The following is a 14,119-nucleotide window of genomic DNA, read 5'->3' as shown; positions in this document are numbered from 1 at the left end:
TGGAAAGCCATGATAAACCATGATTCATATTGCATAGTGCTTTTATGATTCCATGTTCTATGTTTATCTGATTGAAGCAGAGATCTGAATTATATTTACAAAATAGCCGTTTGCCTTAAACCTGCCTGTTATAATCCATCGGTTGTTAAATCCATTCTCTCCCAACTTGTTTGGAGCACCATCGTTTTCACAGACTCCACTTTCAAGGACATTTGGACGTTGCGTTTTCTGTTCTGTCTGAGTGGTTCCTGTGATGGCGCTGTACAGGGGTCTGTAGACTGACTTCTCCCTGGTTACTTCTTCTGGACGTGGAGCTCACATTTTTAAATTGCACTCATCAATTTCAGGCTTCCCTCATAGCTCAGTCAGTAAAGAATCTGTCTGCAATGCAATAGATCTGGGTTAGATTCCTGGCTCAGGAAGATCCCCTGGAGGAGGGCATCACAACCCATTCCAGTATTCTTATCTGGGAAGTCCCAGGGACAGAGGAGCCTGGCGGGCTATAGTCCATGGGGGTCACAAGAGTCGGACACGACTCAGCGACTAAACCAGCACCATCAATTTCGATTGACTAAGTAGAAAGGCACTAGAGAGTCATGGGGTGAATATAATAATTGACAGAACCATCTGGATTGGTAGCTAGTGAGTTAAGATTAAAAGCTGGTTTATTCTTGACTCATTTAGTGTAAATGTGTTTAAAGCGAAAGATATGATCATAGATTCATTCAACAACTTTTTGCCGGGGTCAAGGCTTCTCCTTTGAAGTCGGGTCTGCAGATTAGTTCCCTGTGGCTTTTCTTGCATCACCAGCAACTTGAACGCACTATTCACGTTTCAGATTTCTGGTTACATGATTAGTTAAACCCTCCTGGCACCAGACCTAAATGCAGAATCCTTTTCAGACCCTCTTCTTTTCCTCCCTTGACCCAGTCCGTTGGTGGTCTTTTAGGTGACCCACCTGCATGTGCCTTCCCAAAGCAGTCGGCATAGCGGTCATGAAACAACAGTCCTTGCTCTGTTTGTCGAGACAAGCGACAGTGGTCCCCCCCCTTCCAGTTATACTTTTCCAGTGTATGTAAATAGTTCATTAAATTCTATAACTTTAATTATAGCTATACTTGGCACTGGACGGGAACTAACACAGCTGACCCCCGATGACCGCCACTTTGGTGATGGATGGAGCCACGCAGTCACACAAGCAGCTCCTGCCGTCTGGCTGAACTGGCCCTGGTGCCTGTGGGCGTATTTCAAGGAGCGTTGAGGGCTAGTCTGGTGGGCGGTTCAGTGGGGTTTCAGGGAGGTTCTGGGGTGGGGAAGCGCCCCACCGGTTGGGGGTACCAGAAGCTACACTCTCGGTCACTCACTGTGACCGCAGGGTGAACTGCGAGGGCCTCCTGAGTGTTCAGTGTGGCCACCCCCAGGGACGGTTTAGAGGCCAGAACCCTGGGCACTGTCCCCTCAACACTCTCTTCCTTTCCGCCCCCCCCTGAGATCCCCCACTTTTGTGACTAACACCCTAGACTCAAGGTGGCCGAGGCCAGGCCTGCTGTCCATCCCTGCACCCTCCCACGCTGGGCCCGGCCACATCGTCTGCACCCAGCCCAGCAGCCTCTGTGTCCACTCTGCTCTTTGTTACCCATGCTCATTAGCAGAGTCACTTCAAAGGGACCCCCAGCATCCTGTTAGCCTCGCCCTCAAAATACTTCAGTGTTGACCCAGTGCTCCTAAGATAAAGACAAAAGCCCTAGTCCTGAGCCCCTGTGTCCTCAACTCCCATCTCACTGGCCTTTGGGTCCTGAAGTAGATGAAGGGGATCTTCACTGGGGCCTCCTAGACACTTTTCCCTCCTGCTCCCTCCTCCCCGGCCCTCCTCCCCGGCCCTCCTCCCTTCCCCTCTACCCCACCCTCCTTCTCTCCGAGGCTCTCAGCTTTGGGGCCCCATCCTCAGGAGCCCTCACCCAGCTGCAGTTTCGGATGTATTTCTGTGGCTCTTTGGTTAATGACATCTGTATCTCCTGAGGAACTCAGACCTCTTGGGGACAGGAATCCTGTCCGTGACACCCTCCAACGGGCCCACCATGGCTGGCACAGGTCTTAGCAAACACTCCATACATCGTTTATGGAGTATACCCTGGAGCAGATGATAATAACAATGAAGCTTCTTACAGAGTCTGACATGTAAGATGCCCTTTTACACACACACACACACACACACACACACACATAAGTGTGTATATATATTTCCTTTTTCCTGTCCTTTTAATCAATAGGACCATGTTACCTGTTCAGCGAGGCATATCATATTGGGCTGCATGTGATGTGGGTGACAAATGAAATGGCCTTTACCTTCAAAATGATTTCTAGACCATTTGAAACAGGCAGGTCTGAGACCACATCTCGACAGACACACAGACTGGAAGTTTTCCATAGGAAAGGTGCAGCGATTTCCTCAATTGGCTTGCAGTAAACTGAAGATCCCTTGGAGGAAGAAATGGCCACCCGCTCCAGTATTCCTGCCTGCAGAATCCCAGGGACAGAGGAGCCTGGCAGGCTGCCGTCCATGGGGTCGCAAAGCGTCGGACACGGCTGAGCACAGCACCTACAAGCTGGTCTCCATAAACCTCCACCTCCGTAACCGACTGTCACAGTTGCCGATGATGCCAAATTGCAGCTTATTTGTAATGATATTAGACTTCTCCCTCCCCCGTGGAGAGCACCGGGCTGGGCAGGCAGCCTTTGATCCCGCCTAGGTGTGTTAACACCGGAACAGCAGGCAGCCCCAGGCGATGGCTCCCAGCCCAGCCCACCCGCCTGCCTCACCACGCGCTATCTGCTGGCCTGATAAAGGAACTACTTGAAAGGGCTCAGGCCCTCGTCATAGCCGCGTCAGCTGCGTCCACTGGGGAAAATGGTTTAAGGAAAACGGCGTGAGAGTCACTGGTTAATTTGAGTCAACAGTGAGTATGCGATTGGGACTTCTAATTCATATTTTGCGGTGTTTACAAACCTTCCTGCAAAGCGCCCGGGGGCGGGCAGGGCCCTTCTCTCTGCTTTTCCGGAGCTCCGAGCCCTGCCTGCGGTCCTCGCCGGGGGTGCTGCGGACCCCAGCCCACCCCTCGTCGCCCCGGGTCCCTTCCACAGGCAGCAGACCCAGCAGGTGGTTCCAGGGGCTGCTGTCCTGCTCCTGGTCTGCCCGCTGCCTGCTGGGCAACACGGGACCCCTGGAGGGGCATCCTTGACCACCCTCTCCTCTCGGGAGACAGGCTGACCTCCATCCGCGGAGGGCTCCCGCCGCCCGCTCACCTTGGCGATTGTGTCAGGACCGAAGTGTTTTCCTGATCCCCCGGGGCCTCGGCCTGCAGGTCTGGAGCGGGGCTTGGCTTCCCTGCCAGAGACGGAAGCCGGCGTCGCCGCAGAGAGAGTCTTATATCCGAGCGCTAGACCAGTGGTCAGTGACAAGGCCCGGGCCCTTCGGCTTTGCAGAAAAGACAGAAAATAGTGAAACCAGTATTCATTAAGAGGGAAAAAGTACAGTATGTGTGGATAGACACAGGGTCAGACTCAGGGAAAGAGCTGCTGAGTTGTGCCCTCGGGCGGTTTGAATTACTTTCAGGAGTAGCTCTCCCAGGTCTCTTTGGTCAGTTGTTTTAACTTCCCTGGTTTGCATCCATATTTGGTTTGTCTCGGATCCTCCCAAGTGGGTGCCGCATCTCTTGGCTAAGACAGATTTTACTGACCAGGGTCTGAACCCGCACCTCCTACACTGGCAGGTGAATTCTTCACCACTGAGCCATCGGCGAAGCCTGTCTGTACAACTCCACTTAAAAAACATTTTTGAATATCACCCGTGGTGTATACAATAAAGGCATGTTTTTAAAGAGTCAATAACTTAAAACTTATGGAAAATCATTGAAAATGCAATTGCTGATGTAGTGACAGCTTTGGCAGGAATTAAGGAGAATGAACCTGGGGCGAAGCTACAGACCCAGCATCGTGTCTGCGTGTGCTTACTCAGTCGCTCAGTCGTGTCCAGCTTTCTGCGGCCCATGGACTGTAGACTGACAGGCCCCTCTGTCCATGGGATTTCCCAGGCCAGAATACTGGAGTGGGCTGCCATTTCTTTCTACAGGGGATCTTCCCAACCCAGGGATCAAACTCGAATCTCGGCAATTTCTTTACCGCTGAGCTACCTGGGAAACCAGATACAGTATCATATGTGCAATTAATTCATTGAATCATCCTAGGCAAACTCAGGCAAAACGAGTGGAACCCAGAAGTGGGCAAAGATATGTAGGATGTTATTAATCTGATATTTAATAAAAATAAAATATAAACTGTGTGAGGATGGCTGTAGTGACTTGTGTCATGAGGTGGGCCCTGGCCACGCACTCTTGCACCGCACAGAGGCTACCGGTCCATTTTGAATGAGACACTTGGAAGATTTTAGTGTGTGATGAATGGAAGCAAAGAGTTCCAAATGTGCCGACCTTCTCTGAGATAACAAACAACGACTAGGTTGCTACCTGGCAGAGTTAGAAAGTCTAGCCAAGACCCTTCAAGGGAAAGATAAAATTATCACATTTTATTAACTCTAGCCCGTAGTTTGCATTGGGGTTTGCTCTCAGAGGTGTACAGTCTATAAATTTTGACAGGCGTGCACTGCCGTGTGTCTACCACATTAGTGTCATACTGGTTAGTTTTACTGCCCTAAAAATCCTATGCCCAGTCTATTTATCCCCCTCACTCCTCAGCCCCTGGCAACAATGACCATTTTATTGTCTCCTCGGTTTTTACATTTTCCAAATGCCACACAGTTGGACTCGAACAGTATATAGCCTTTGCAGAATGGCTTCTTTCACTCAGGAATATGCATGTAAGGGTCCTCCGTGTCTTTTCACGGCTTGACGTCTCGTTTCTTTTTAGTGCTGAACCATATTCCATGGTCTGGATGGACCCCGCTATTTATCCATCAGCTACTGTAGAGCATCTTGACTGCTTCCAAATTTTGGTGATTATGAATAAAGCTGCTATAAACATCTGTCTTTGTGTGGGCATTAATATTCACCTCTTTTGAATAAATACCAAGGAGCACCATTGCTGAATCTCGTGGTCAGAGTATGTTCAGTGTTATTAGAAACTGCCAAACTGTCTTCCAAAGTGCCTGTACCGCTCTGCACTCCCTGTCAGCAGTGAATGGATCCTGGTCAGCATTTGGAATTGTCAGTGTTCCAGACCAGACAACGGCCATTCTTTTCTTCTTTTAAAACTTTTTATTTTGTATTGGAGTATAGCCAATTAACAGTCAATTCTAAAGGAAACCAGTCTTGAATATTCATTGGAAAGACTGATGCTGAAGCTGAAGCTCCAATACTTTGGCCACCTGATGAAAGAACTGACTCATTGGAAAAGACCCTGATGCTGGGAAAGATTGGAGAAGGCAATGGCACCCCACTCCAGTACTCTTGCTTGGAAAATCCCATGGACGGAGGAGCCTGATGGGCTGCAGTCCATGGGGTCGTGAAGAGTTGGACATGACTGAGCGACTTCACTTTCACTTTTCACTTTCATGCATTGGAGAAGGAAATGGCAACCCACTCCAGCGCTCTTGCCTGGAGAATCCCACGGAACGGGGGAGCCTGGTGGGCTGCCGTCTATGGGGTCGCACAGAGTTGGACACGACGGAAGCAGCTTAGCAGCAGCAGCAGCAGCTGAGAAAGAGTGAAGGCAGGAGAAGAAGGGGATGACAGATTGTGAGACAGTTGGATGGCATCACCGACTCGACGGTCATGAGTCTGAGTAAGCTCTGGGAGATGGTGATGGACAGGGAGGCCTGGCTATAGTCCACGGGGTCGCAAAGAGTTGGACACGACTGAGCGACTGAACTGATGGCCGACTTACAGCGTGGTGATAGTTTCAGGCGGACTCAGCCACCCGTGTTCGGGTATCCGTTCTCCCCCAGACTCCCCTCCTGTCTGCCACATAGCACTGGGTGGAGTTCCGTGAGCTGTCCAGCAGGTCCTTGCTGGTTCGACACCGGCTGTTCCAGCAGGTGTGCAGGGGACTCTCTTTCTGACTTGCGTTTCCCTGATGCCACGTGATGTGGGGCAGCTTCTCAGATGCTCCTCTATGTGTCTTCTTTGCTCAGCAGGCTTTTAAGTCTTTGGCCCATTTTTTGATTGTGCAGATTTCTGATTGTTGACTTTCAAGTATCTTTTGTATATTTTCAATACAAGCCCTCAGATATTGTTAATGACTTGATTTTGATTATTAGTGGCTGCAGCTTGCGGGATCTTAGTTCCCTTACTAGGGATGAAACCCAGGGCCTCCTGCAGTGGAAACTCAAAGCCTTAAGCCTTGGACCGCCAGGGAGGTCCCCCTTCAGATCTGTTTTTGCAGATATTTCCTCGACTCTCTGTCTTGTCCCTTCAGTGCTTTAGCAGCGTCTCCCTCAGAGCCCACGTTTTCCGTTTTAATGAAGTGCGGCGCATCAGCTTTTCCTTTCATGGACTGTGCTGCTTTCAGTGTGGCTGCTTAAAAACTCCTTGCCAAAGCAAGGTCACCCGGCTTTCTTCCTGCGTCCTCTTCTAGAAGTCTTATACGTCTGCCTTTCACATTTGGAGGCTGCCAAGGTGGTGCAGTGGTCAAGAATCCGGGAGACACTGTCAAAAGACTGAGGAGACAAACCAGAGACTGGGAGGAAATATTTGCGAAAACATTTCTGAGGGCGAACTTCCCAAGAACCCTCACATGCGTCGAATTAGAAGATTATACTGTGGCTCTTGGTTACATATACGATGGTCGACCTTCCAATATACCAAGAGTGAATGATTGGAATTGAAAGTTAAAAACACAGGCATCCTTGCGTCACTTGCAGTCTTAAAGGAGGAAAATTCGGTCTTTAACCTGTAATTGTGATACTGGCTGTGGGGTTTTGTAGATGGTCTTCATGAGGGAGAGGAGGCGCCTCTCCATGCCCAGTTTGCCGAGAGAGTTTATGCCACTGGGTACCGGATTTGTCCAAATCATTTTTCTGTGCCGATGGATTACTTAGCCTGTTAATATGCTGGTTTGCACTGACTGACTTTTGAATATTGATCTAGCTTTGGATATTTGGAAATTCTACTTGGTCATTTTGTATACATGGCTGGATTGGGTTTGCTAATATTTTGTTGAGAATTTTTGAGTATACGTTCATGAGAGAGATTACTCCGTATATATATATATATATATATATATATATATATATATATATATATATTTTTTTTTTTTTTGAAGGGAGAACATATTTTGGACTTTGCTGCCAGGGTAACTACTAGCTAGCCTCATAAAAGGAGTTGGCAAACATTTCTTCCTCATCCATTTTCTTGGAGAGATTGTATAAAATTTTGCATTAATTCTTACTTCGAAAGAAAAGAAAGAAAGTGAAGTTGCTCAGTTGTGTCCAACTCTTTGCGACCCACGGACTGTAGTCCATCAGATTCCTCCATCCATGGGACTTTCCAGGCAAGAATACTGAAGTGGGTTGCCATTTCCTTCTCCAGGAGATCTTCCCCACCCAGGTATTGCACCTGGGTCTCCCACATTGTAGACAGACGCTTTACTGTCTAAGCCACCAGGGAAGTCCAATTCTTACTTAAATGTTAGATAAAATTACCTTGTGAAATCATCTGGGACTGGATATTTCTAAATTAAACTTCTTTCACGGTTTTAAGACTTCGGAGGTTAAGAAGGTTATCTTTCTCATCTTGGCTGAGTTTTGGTACTTTGTGGGTTTGAGAAATGACTCCATCGTGATCAGAGGACAAATTCTGTATGATTCCAGTTTTTAAAAGTTTGCTTACATTTCGATTTTTGTTGTGCTTCTTCTTTCTCATTCCTCTGTTTTTCTTTTCTTGATTTCCTTTGGATTATCTCAGCATATTTTAAATACCATTTTTATTTATGTATAACATTTTTGATCATATCATTCTATGTAGCTTTCTTAGTGGCTGTTCTAGATATTATGACACATTTTAGTTACTTAGCATGGCCTGCTCAACATCTTAGCACTCTGAGTGAAGTATTGAATGGTTACTCCCATTTAGGTCCTTAATTCTTTCTGCTTTTAAAGTAAAATTGTCTTGAGTATTTCCTCTGCACACATGGAACACTGCATCAGATAGTGTTATAATGTTTGCTTCAAGCGTCAAATCTAATTTAAGAATCTCATGAGAAGGACAGTCTACTATCTTCACCCAGGGAATTACTCTGCTACAGCCACCGTAACAAAATCCCACAGGCTGAGCAGCTTAAAGAACAGAAGTTCATTTCTCACAGTTCTGGAGGCTGGAGGCCAAGATCAAAGCACCAGCAGGCTGGGTTCCTGGGGAGAGATCTCTTCCTGGCTTGCAAAGGGCTGTCCTCACGTGGCCTTCCTTTGTGTGAGAGCAGCCTGGTGTCCCTTCTTCTTCCCCAGGAACACCAGTCTTCTTGGATCAGGGCCCCATCCTTAGGTGACCTTACTTTCTTTTTAAAAGGCTCTGTCTCCAGACATGTCACATAGAGGGTTAAGGCTTCAACACAAGGATTTGGGGGGAACATAACCCAGTCCATAACACTTAAACGCTTTTTTCCCTTTCTGGAAAGAATGGCAGGTGCATGTAGGCCTCGTGCATGTAGGACCGTCTTGGGCAGGCGCCATGCTGGCCTTCCCTGCATCGTTCCACTTTAGTGGACGTACTGCCAAAGCGATTCTTCCAGTGTTTTCTCGAATGCTTAGACAGTTCTTGTTGATTGAGCCTATTTCTCACCATAGAATCTGTCTCTCACATAGATTTTTTTCCCTTTATGACACAGATCACTTTTGAAAGCAAGTTATGAGTGTTAATAAAATCCCTTTGTCTTAGTTGACTGAATCTCAACATGTCCTTAAAACATTATAAGTATAGCACTTTAGAGAAACCAGTTGGTAATATGTAGGCTGAAAATCAGATAATAGCATTATAGCAATATTCAGTTCCTAAATCTGGTCGTTTTAGTGATGTTGTGTAAGAAAATGACTTTTTTTACTGGGAAATATATGATAAAATATTAATGAGTAAAGGGTCATTATGTTTGTAACTTTCTCTCAAATGGTGAGCTAATAATAATAACATTAGCATAATTATATGTATACATATAAAAACATGTAAAAAGCAGCGTAACTTCCAAAATGAGCAGAGAAAATGAACACAGGTTATAAAGGGACAGTGGGTCAGAGACCTGGACGTATTTGAGAATGCTTCTAAACTCTGAGATACAAAAGTTCTGACTAAAACAAGGAAATAAAATATTTGGAAACCTTTGAATCTGTTTTGTCGGGAGAACTGGAAGGGTAGGCCTGCTGGAGTGGGAGAGAACAGACGCTTTCTGGCAAAGACCCTGGCCTGGAGACGACAGGGCACCCATCTGGCTCCAGCACTTTGGGCCCGTGTGAGAGGAGCCGGACCCAGCAGGACGGGCAGGCTGACCTGCTCCCGAGTCCCGGGAACAGTGATTGGCACCCGAGCATCCCAACTCACCCAGGTTCCCCTGGGCACCCTGAGTGCCAGGAAGCCTCCTTCGCCAGTGTGCTTTGTACCGCAGTGCAACGCTGGGGCCCTGTGAGTAAGCAGGAAAATGGGCCCCTAGTGGGCCCCCGCCCCGGAGAGCCCCCGCCCCCCGGCCGGCCCGGCAGTGGCGTCGCACTACAGCGGGCAGACGGCCGTGCAGATCCTGTACCTGGTGCCCAGCATGCTCGCAGAACCAGCAGTGAGAGGAGCCAAGGAAATACGGAGGAAGTCGCCAGTACTGCGCTGTATCTGAAGCACCCCGTTCCTGCCTAACCAGAGAATACGAGGTCCAGCTCCACCGCTGCGCTCTGCATGAGACGCAGAGCCGTCAGAACGCGGAAAGGGAGGTCCCGGCACCATCGAGCCGGAGACGGTGTGCACGCACGTCTTAAATCCGGGGAGAAGCCTCACTGAGACGTGGGTCTCAGCCACACTGGGCTGCGTTTGGAAGCTTAGCCTTAAATAACAGGGGACCTTGCCCCGCGCCGCCCCCGGTCCGGGTACAAAACGCTGAGGCAAGATCCCCACTTCGTGAGCTGTGGTGGAAACTGGAGGGCCACGCTCGGCTGCCGGGGCCGGTGAACTGTGACACGGGAGGATACTTATTAAAAAACATCTCACGTTCCTCCTAAGGGCCTCCTTTCTCGGCTGACGGAGTGGAGGGAACAGCGTGGACAGCGAGAAACTGCAGCCCCGCGACCCCGAGGCCCGGAGCAGGTGAGCTGGGGGTGTATGTGCCCTTCAGTCCCTGCTGGACCCCCTCCCCCGTCCCTGCACCCGGCCCCTCAACCCCCACCCCACCTCCTCCCACCCTGGGCGCCTGTGGATTCCACCCGTTCTGCCTGAGAGAAGGCCCAAGGTGTCAGGGGTTCAAAGTGAAATTCAGTGGTGGTGAAGAAGAAAAAACCTCAGACAAATGCTTTTCTTTACCATGAGAATAGCCACAAAGGCTGGCTGAGGGCTGAGCAAAGGTTCCCTTCCCCAAGATAAAGGGGTTATCTTCACTATCTGAAGTGCCAGCCTCCAAGCCAGATACACTGGCTCAATCTCCCAAGAGCATGTCAAGGCCACGTTAGGATAACCTGAGCCATATTTGAGCTTCTTAGGGTGCGAGTGAATTCTTGAAACTCCTGGAGTTTTGCTGCACAAACTTTCCCCTAAGGGTTTACTGTCGTTGGTTAGGAAAGCTAGCATCGGACTCTGTTTAATTCATTTATAGGTTAAAGTTTAAGGGAGTAAGCTCCAGAATTCTCCCAGGCTCAGAAAAGACCCACACCTTCAGTAAGGTCCTCCTGTGTACGAAGCACACAGGGGCGTCTCCTGGCAGTCAAATGAGGGACTTTGAGAAGATGATCTTCTTAGCAGCTTGTTCAGACTGTAAAATTCCATGAATATTCATGTGTAAAAATCTAGGGACCAGATTACAGCCGCCACCCCAACAGGACAAGTAAACTGGAAACACACAGACACTAATGCCTTTCACTTGTAACACAAACCTTGTCCTATAACTAATATGAAAGTGAAAGTGTTAGTCGCTCAGTTGTGTCCGACTCTTTGCGACTCTATGGACTGTAGCCCCAGCAATCTCCTCCATTCATGGGACTCTCCAGGCAAGAATGCTGGAGTGGGTAGCCATTCCCTTCTCCAGGGGATCTTCCCGACCCAGGGATTCAACCTGGCTCTCCTGTGTTGCAGGCGGATTCTTTAGTGTCTGAGCCTCCAGGGAAGCCCCTCACTAACACAGTCTATCTTGAAATCTGATTCCTTAAGCGAAGGGGTAAGTGGTAAGCAGGTGCTGTGGGACGGTCTGAAAGACGGACTCTTCCGTTATTTCTGGCTTCCTTCCTGGGTCATCCTCAGCTGTGTGATCATCCCCAGACATGCTGGGTCACAGCGGTCAGCTGGGGCACCTGTAAAATGTACAGTTCTAGGCCTTTCCCCAGAGACTGGGTTTGAGTGGGTCTCTGTAGCCTGCCAGGCTCCTCTGTCCATGGGATTCTCCAGGCAAGAGTACTGGAGTGGGTTGCCATTTCCTTTTCCAGGGGATCTTCCCGACCCAGGGATCGAACCTGGGTCTCCCGCATTCCAGGCAGACGCTTTAACCTCTGAGCCACCAGGGAAGCCCACAGGGTCTCTGGGGGGACCCAGGAATCTGTGCTGTTATCAAACGTCTCAGCGAATCCCTGTGATTCTGAGGATTAGACAAACACGGGAAATCCTGAATCAGAGCCCCTGCCCGTGACCACTGGTGCTGGCTCGGTCTGGTGGACATGAAGTTAAGGGATGGCTCACGGGCTCAGCTCCTTCCTTGGCTCCAAGTGAGCCGGGCACGTCCCCACCAAGGCCTTAGGGGGTTGAAAACTCAACCCAGCGGCCCTGATTTCTGAGTCCTCCCTTCCTCCACCTTCCTGGTCCCACTTGTTTTTTGGTTTCTTTTCACCCATTTGGAATTTTCTCTAACCTGATATTCTGTTACTTGGCATTCAGTTGGTTTTATTGGTTGGTCAGAAAGTTTGTTTGGGTTTTCCCATAACATCTTATAGACAAAGCTAAATGGACTTTTTGGCCCACCCATTACTTTAGCTTTCTGACCATTTCTATGTTTTGTTTTCTGTGGTTTTTTTTTTTTTTCATTTCTCCTCTTCTACACTTAGGGTGATATTCACATCACTATTTTTGAATTTTTAAAATGTTGTCTCGAATACTGCGCTTGATGCTACCCTTAATTACCCTGTGCTTTAGTCCGTGCAGGTCTTAGCCTGGGAGTCTGCTGTCCGTGAGATGTTTCGGCAGGCCAGCGGCATTAACGTTATCTTGTCGACTAGTTTATACCAGAAGGCCAGGGCAGGGAAGTCTAAGTATTAATATTTATAGCATACCCAGAATATTTTGACATAGATCCAAAAGCATTATAAATATAAAATTCAGAGAGTAACTGCTAGGTTTACGCAACACAGTAAACAATGATACTGAGTCCAAGCTCGTAGTAGACGGGCCAGTAACCTGAGAGATGAGTTGCTGGGGCAAAGAAAGGCGCCAAACCGAGAAGATGGTAGACTCGTGTCCCAGAGAACCATCCTGCTTGAGTTAGAAGTCAGGCTTCTTTATACTAAAAGGGGAGGGAGGAAAGCCGCATGTCTGGTGGCCCCAGGCAGCCTCCTGGGGGGGGTCCCCGGCAGCCTCCTTCTGGGCTTGGCCACCGAGCTTCCTGGGAAGATATTTTAGCTCAATGCTCCTAACCTGCAAGACAAGGTTCCCAAAGGTGGGCCGCTATGTATAATCTAAACTTACAGTCAGTGTCCCTTTAGAGATTAACTTGCAATAGGCTACAAAGGTTCTTCCTATTCCAGCAGCACAGTGCACAGACTGTGTGTAATACATGAATCCCTGCACTAGAAATATAAAGAGGAGGAAGGACCCATCTTTGATAGCCTTAGACTCCAGCCTCAGAGGTAAGACACAAAAAATAAAAATAAAACATTTCTTTCAGGCCAAGATGATCTGTAAATCAGATAAGAAGGATTCTCAAAGTAAAAGGTATCTTAGTCACTTACATCAGATGTTTTCCACTTCGCTCGGTAACATGGAGTTCTCCAGGAGGTAAGTCTCTTTCTAACACCTACATGGATGCTCATTTTAGATAGCTTTTGCACAATCACATCCATGGTGTTTTCACAGAGGTATGAAAAAACTGTCACTACACAATATGGTACCAACACTGTTTTCCAGCAAAAGAAGCATCATGAAATCTAATCAATAAGAATTTGTTGTTGATGTTTAGTCATTAAGTTGTGGCCGATTCTTGCAGCCCCGTGGGCAGTAGCCCTCCAGGCTTCTCTATCCATGGGATTTCCCAGGGAAGAATACTGGAGTGGAGTTATTAGCATAATGCAAATCTAAAAAGTAAGCAAAAGTAACCCCTGTCCTTTGGGGTCGTCGGGACTGTAGGAGGTGGAGGTAGAGAGGAGACGAAGGGATGGTTATCTCAGAGGATTACGTAACCCTTCCCTCCAGACTGCAAATTGTTAAAGCCTCCTACTCATGCAGATTTAAAATCAGCGTTGCTCCCACCAAACATGCAGATTCCGGCAGAATGGAACCAAGTCCAGGCATGCACCAGGAGCGAGAGAGTGTGGCGCTTGGTGAGCAAGGCACCCCAGCTGGGCTCTTGGTGGGTGTAGGGTCCACCCATGCACAAGCATGGGGTTGGTGGGTGTGTGTGCTCAGCCACTCAGCCGTGTCCAGCTCTTTGTGATCCTAAGGACCGAGGCCCGCCAGGCTCCTCTGTCCATGGGATTCTCCAGGCAAGAACACTCAAGTGGGTAGCCATGCCCTCCTCCAGGGGATCTTCCTGACCCAGGGATCAAACCCAGGCGTCTTGAGTCTCCTGCATTGGCAGGTGGGTTCTTTACCTCTGTGCCACCTGGGAAGCCCGATGGGTGGATAAGGGCGACACAAAAGCAAATATTAAAAAGACGCATACTTTTTTTTTTCAATCAGCTCTTCAATCACTCATTTTAGTCACATAGAAAATACGCTCCATGCTGTGT

The 14,119-nt window shown here is 48.5% G+C and overlaps 1 non-coding gene across 1 annotated transcript; it reads right to left on the bottom strand.

The window, feature by feature from the left end:
* Positions 1-11,617: 11,617 nt before the first annotated feature.
* TRNAS-GGA (transfer RNA serine (anticodon GGA)) lies at positions 11,618-11,689 on the bottom strand. Its single transcript has one exon. It is a non-coding gene; the product is annotated as a tRNA-Ser (tRNA).
* Between the last annotated feature and the right edge of the window lie 2,430 nt (positions 11,690-14,119).

This window comes from Ovis aries, chromosome 8, assembly GCF_016772045.2.
Source record: "Ovis aries strain OAR_USU_Benz2616 breed Rambouillet chromosome 8, ARS-UI_Ramb_v3.0, whole genome shotgun sequence".
Classification (NCBI taxonomy): Eukaryota; Metazoa; Chordata; class Mammalia; order Artiodactyla; family Bovidae; genus Ovis; species Ovis aries.
The sequence above is the reverse complement of the archived record's forward strand: the minus strand, read 5'-3'. Positions and strand labels throughout refer to the sequence as shown.